Genomic DNA, 6,000 nt, shown 5'->3' on the forward strand with positions numbered 1-6,000 from the left:
TCTTTTTACTCTCCTCTGGCTTCAACCTGTCCAGATTGAACTTCTCAAGGGGGAGCAATGTGAAAATTTCAACATACTCCCCCTTCCAAATCTTCTCCCTAACCTCCGGCTTTAGATGAGCCCCCAGGGTGGCCTGGAAGCAAATGTACATTTCACTTTTTGCGGTGTCTGCCAGCCTGAAGGTCTCCTTTTTGCTCGCTGCGTCGGGAGCACTCCCAGGCGCAGATGCCCCCATCCCACCTGAAGATGCAACCCCAGTCATTGCTGCCGCATCCGCACTCGGAACTGCTGGTACTACCGCAGCTACCCTACTGTCTGAGCGGACCCCCCCCCGTGGGGACCATGCCACCGCGGGAGAAGGCACACTACCGGCGCCCGGGTCGAACCTCCTGACCAGATCCCGCAACCCGGCCCATAAATCCTGTGACTCCGCTCCAACCACCTGCCCCCCCAAGGCCGTACCTCCCGCTGCCTGAGCCCTGTCCTTCCCGGGCCCGCCCCGTCACAACCCTGCACCAACAAATCTTGCAACAATCCACATATAGTAGAGGAAGAATTGGACTTACCGGACTGCCCTGGACTGGGTCCACGCGCCGCCAGACTGGAATCCACCACTGACTGATGTCCCGGATCATTTCCGCTCTCCGACCCGGACAGCTCCCCTTCCGACCTTTCAGCACTCCCAGCTGGCGAAACATCCCTTGCTTGCACCCCAGTTAGACGTGAGCTGGTTGCCGATGGCCTGTGTTGCACTGCACTCCGACCCCTCTGTGCCCAAACACCAGACCCGCTTGCGACCTCCACCGACGGACTCCGGGTTTGCCCCCTGGCCCGGGCTTCCATTGTGCGACCACTCCCTTCACCCCTCGTCTTCCCCGTGCCCCACACCGACCTTCCATCTGACGATGCCGGACCCCTGGCCGCCACGGATGGTTGGCCCGCGGGCTGGAACCTTCTCGCTGGGCCGCTAAACTGCCACAATCGTCCCCCGCAGCCTCGGCCGCTCTGTCCGGGCATCTCCGTCGGGCAGATGGGGAAGGCCCACTTGACCCCCCCACCGCTGAGCTCCGTCCGCGACGCAGATTCCTCCAAGCCCCCCCGCAGGCCCAGCCTGCGACCGTTGCGGAGATGGAGCCGGAGGGCCCCTGGCAGGTCTCCGTGAGTGACGGTCTGCTCCTGGACTGTACAGCTCCGGCGGCCTGAACCGCCGAGCGCGTGGTGGATTTACCCCCCCCCCCCCCCGGCAGGTGCCGCGTCCGAGCCATCTAACGCCGCGGCCACCTGTGCCCTGACCAAATTAGCCCCCTGGGCAGACGCCGCAGTGCGCAATTGCGCCACAAGATCCGCTACGACCGCAATTGTAAAGTCAGCTCCTACCTCACAACTCTCTCTGCTATCAAAATGGAGGAGTGACTAAATGTCACTTCCACCGCTCTCTCCCCTCTGCCGCCCTCGCCCACTAACCGGCCACCGCTCCCCTTACACTAAAGGAGCCCATCTCCTGCGGCCAGTCCCACCCTGTCATGCCGTCCCTCCCCCAACTTCTTTTGCTCCGTGACTCTCTCTCTCCCACATGGACATATAATATCATTATGGGCTTCGGGGGAAAGTAATGTTCTGGGGCCCCAATTTATTCACTGACTCTCAAAAAGTGAAGTATAAATAGCTGATAGAAGTGAATATTTATTAGTATTTTCAATATGATAGATTTTAAAAAGATGAGAATACATGCCATAAATCAAAGACTAATCAACACAGGGCACGGGGCAGCAGAAGGACACAGTACAGGGGGGCATGAAGTTACAGTTCAGGGGGTGCAGGAGGGTACAGTACACAGGGGTAGGAGGGTACAGTACAGGGGGGGCAAGAGGGAAGATTACAGGGAAAAAAATAGGGCACAATACATGGGGGGTGGGGGTGCAGGATGGTACAGTACATGGTGTACATAAGGGTACAGTACAGGGGGCAGGAGAGAATAATTCAGGAGGGCACAGTATAGGGAGTAGGGGTGCATAGTACATAGGGGAAGGGGGGCACAGTACAGGGGGCAGGAGAGCATAATACAGGAGGGTCAGAAGGGCACAGCATAGGGGGCAGGAGGACACAGTACAGGGGGAGGAGGAGGGCACAGTACAGGGGGAGGAGGAGGGCACAGTACAAAGGGGTAGGAGGGTACAATATGAGGGTCAGGAGTTCACAGTAAAGGTGGGGGTGGGAGGGCACAATACAAAGGGGTCAGGAGGGAACATTGCAGGGTCCAGGAGACCACAGTACTGGAGACAAAAGAGCACAATATGGAGAGTGGCAGGAGGGCACAGTACAGGTCGAGTGGGAGGGCACAGTATAGGGTGGAGCAATGTAGCTGAGCAGCACAGGGAAGCTGCTGTCACAGATCTTACCTGTTCTGACAGCCTGTCACTGGGCTAAACCTATAAGTAGAATAATATCTCTCCCCATAAACCCCCTGTTTCTTCCTCCCACAGTTTCGGTGCTTTGTAGAGGTTAAGGAAGAACCTTGAGGTGAAGCGTCTTACTATTGCTTGCTCGTGTGGGTGGGATCATGTGTACAGCTCCAATCACATGGGATGAATAGGAGAGGAGGTCTGGTGGAAATTGGAGCAGTACACATCTCACCCACACAAACAACAATAGTAAGATGCTCCACCTCGGGGTTCTTCCTTAACTCCTGAAATGTAAGGGGGGTGTCATTCTGATTGTAGATTTTGCCCGGTTTTAGGCTGCTGCTGTACCCACACACCAGATTCCGGGACACTGTCAGGGACACGGCTATCCCGGGACAGCTTAGTAAAAAGCTTGACTGACTGTCCCGGAATATTGGTATGATGTAATGCAACATTATCAAGGAGCCCCCCTGGGCAGTGCCCATGCATTAAAGAGGAGCTCCACCCAAATGGGGAAGGTCCACTTGCTTGTCTCCTTGCCCCCCCCCCATAGCCACATTTGGCTCCTGTCAGTGAGGAGCAGGTACCTAGTTTTCACAGATGAACTCAATCCAAAGTTTGGCCCCCCTCCTCCCTCCCCCACTGCTGAGCCAATCACAAAGCACAGCATGCTTCACTCATGCTCAGTAGGGAACTGACTGTGAAGGTGCAAGGCTTCACTGCCCATTTCCCTTAGCCCAGGTGGCAGTGGCAGCACCTAAGAGCTGATTGAAAAATAGACTTTGGTGAAGACACCACTGGATTGGTGGAGAGGTAAGTTTCCTGATTAGGGATGAGCCGAACACCCCCCGTTCGGTTCGCACCAGAACCTTCGAACGGACCGAACGTTTGGGCGAACATTTAGAACCCCATTGAAGTCTATGGGACTCGGACGTTCAAATTCAAAGGTGCTCATTTTAAAGCCTAATATGCAAGTTATTGTCGTAAAACGGGTTTGAGAACCCGGGTCTTGCCCCAGGGAACATGTATCAATGGAAAAAAAAGTTTTAAAAGCGGTCGTTTTTTCTGGAGCAGTGATTTTAATGATGCTTAAAGTGAAAAAAAAAAAGAAAAAATTCCTTTAAATATCGTACTTGCTGGGTGTCTATAGTATGCCTGTGAAGTGGCACGTGTTTAGAACTGTCCCTGCACAAAATGAGATTACTATAAGAAAAAAGTAATTTAAAACTGCTCGTGGCTGTAATGTAATTTTTGGTCCCTGCAATATGGATGAAAATCATTGAGAAAAATAGCATGGGTTTCCCCGCCCCCCTCCCCCCAGGTCATTACCAGGCCCTTAGGCCCTATGTACTTTAAACAGCATTATACAGGCGGTGCAAACAAGACAGGGACTGTAGGTTTGTTGTTAAGTAGAATCTGTTTGTAATTTTGAACTGGTACTTTTTTGAAGTGTAGCTCCAGCCATAAAATCTATTTTTAAGCTTTTCTGAAAACATAGAAGGGTTATCACCCCTGTAACATTTATTTTGCTGTCTGCGCGCATCTGTTCAGAAGATTGCACCTCACTTTCTGTCCCAATGACAAATGATTTTTTGAAAAAAATTTTTTTGGGTGAAACAAGGATTGGTGATAAAGCATCAGTGGACAGGAGACACCTCTTACAGAAGAGAATTTCCCTTCCTAGAGGTAGATTTCCTCTCACTTCCTGTTGTCTCCTTCTGTTTGTAAGTAGGAGTCGTTTGTAAGTTGGGTGTTTGAAAGTAGGGGCCTGCCGTATATACTCTGCAGAAATTTGGGCCATAGGTGTTGGTGATGCCACAACACTGTAAGCCCTACACAGTTATTCTTGGTGGGCGTTGGAACTCCCTGCTGTGTGAACTATTATATCAAGAATTGTAATTACACGCCCCTGTTAAACAGGGGCAGAAAAATTGGGCCTTTGGTGCTGGCGCTGATGCCACAACACTGTTAGTCCTCACAGTTACTCTAGTTGGAGCGCAGGAATGAGCCCGCTGCAAAGTATTGCATCAAAAATTGTAATTACACGCCCCTGTTAAACAGGGGCAGAAAAATTGTGCCTTTGTTGGTGGTGGTGGTGGTGGTGCTGGTGCCACAAGTTTGTAAGCCCTCACAGTTACTCTTAGGCCCCGTACACACGACCGGATCTGTCCGTTGGGATTTATCCGTGGATCAGTTCCAGCAGACAAATCCAGTCTTGTGTACGGCCTAGCGGACATTTTTCGGCGGACATTTCTCCAACCGACGGTTTTCAAGCGGATAAAAATTTCTTAGCATGCTGAGAAATCTATCCGCTGGAAACCTGTCCGTCGGACTGATCCGGTCGTCTGTACAGACTCACCGGATAAGTCCAAGCGATCCCCATCCCTCGCATGCGTCGAAGTGATTCGACGCATGCGTGGAAGTATTTACCTTCCAGGGTCGCGCATGTTGCCGCGTCATCGTCGCGGCCACGTCACCGCGTATGTTTTCCGCTGGGATTTTGATCTGATGGTGTGTACAGCCCATCAGATCAAAATGGGGAGCAGAAATGTCCTCTGGAAACGGTCTGGCGGACTGTTTCCAACGGATATCCTCTTGTGTGTACAGGGCCTAAGTGGGCACAGGAATGGGCCCTGCTGTGAAATATTAGATCAAGAATTGTAATTACACGCCCCTGTTGAACAGGGGCAGAAAAATTGGGCCTTTGTTGGTGGTGGTGCTGGTGCTACAACACTGCAACCCCTCACAGATACTCTAGTTGGAGCGCAGGAATGAGCCTGCTGCAAAGTATTGCATCAAAAATTTTAATTACACGCCCCTGTTAAACAGGGGCAGAAAAATTGGGCCTTAGCCACTGGTGGTGCCCAGAACCAAAAATTTTCTTACAAGCTATCAGCATGATCATTGAGGAGGAAAAGGATAGTCACTCAGCATCAGCATAGGCAGTCTTGAAGGGATCTGACATTTAAAATAAATAAATATTCAGTTACATCAGCATCAGGTGCTTGGTAGCTGGTGGTGATCCGAGCCTGATTCATTTTTATGAAGGTCAGTCGATCGACCAAGTCGGTGGAGAGGCGCACCCTGTGATCGGTTACAAAGCCCCCAGCAGCACTGAATGTGCGTTCTGAAAGAACGCTGGATGCAGGACAAGCCAGTAGCTAAATTGCGTACTGTGCAAGATCTGGCCAGTGATCCATCCTCAACACCCAGTAACCCAGAGGATTTTCGGTGGGAAAGGTGTCCAAGTCTGATCTTGCCCCTAGGTATTCCCGCAACCATGTAAAACAGACGCTGGCGATGGTTGCTGGAACTGGTCATACCTTGGGGCTGCGGACTAAAAAATTGTTTGAACGCATCGGTCAGACGGCCACCTTCTTCACCGCTCCTTCTGTGACTCACCGAAGCCTCAGCAACACGTTGTCCAGGACCAGGATTTTGTAACCTCCCAGTCTCTGGGAACACATTGCACAGACCTTTCTGCAAGGCCTCCGAAGATGTTTCATCTTCTGCTCCCTCTGTGCCGGCAAGAAAAAGGTCCGCAACCTTACTCTTGTAACGTGGATCAAGGAGAGTTGCCAGCCAGTAATGATCCCTC

The sequence above is a fragment of the Rana temporaria genome, assembly GCF_905171775.1.
Source record: "Rana temporaria chromosome 4 unlocalized genomic scaffold, aRanTem1.1 chr4a, whole genome shotgun sequence".
NCBI lineage: Eukaryota > Metazoa > Chordata > Amphibia > Anura > Ranidae > Rana > Rana temporaria.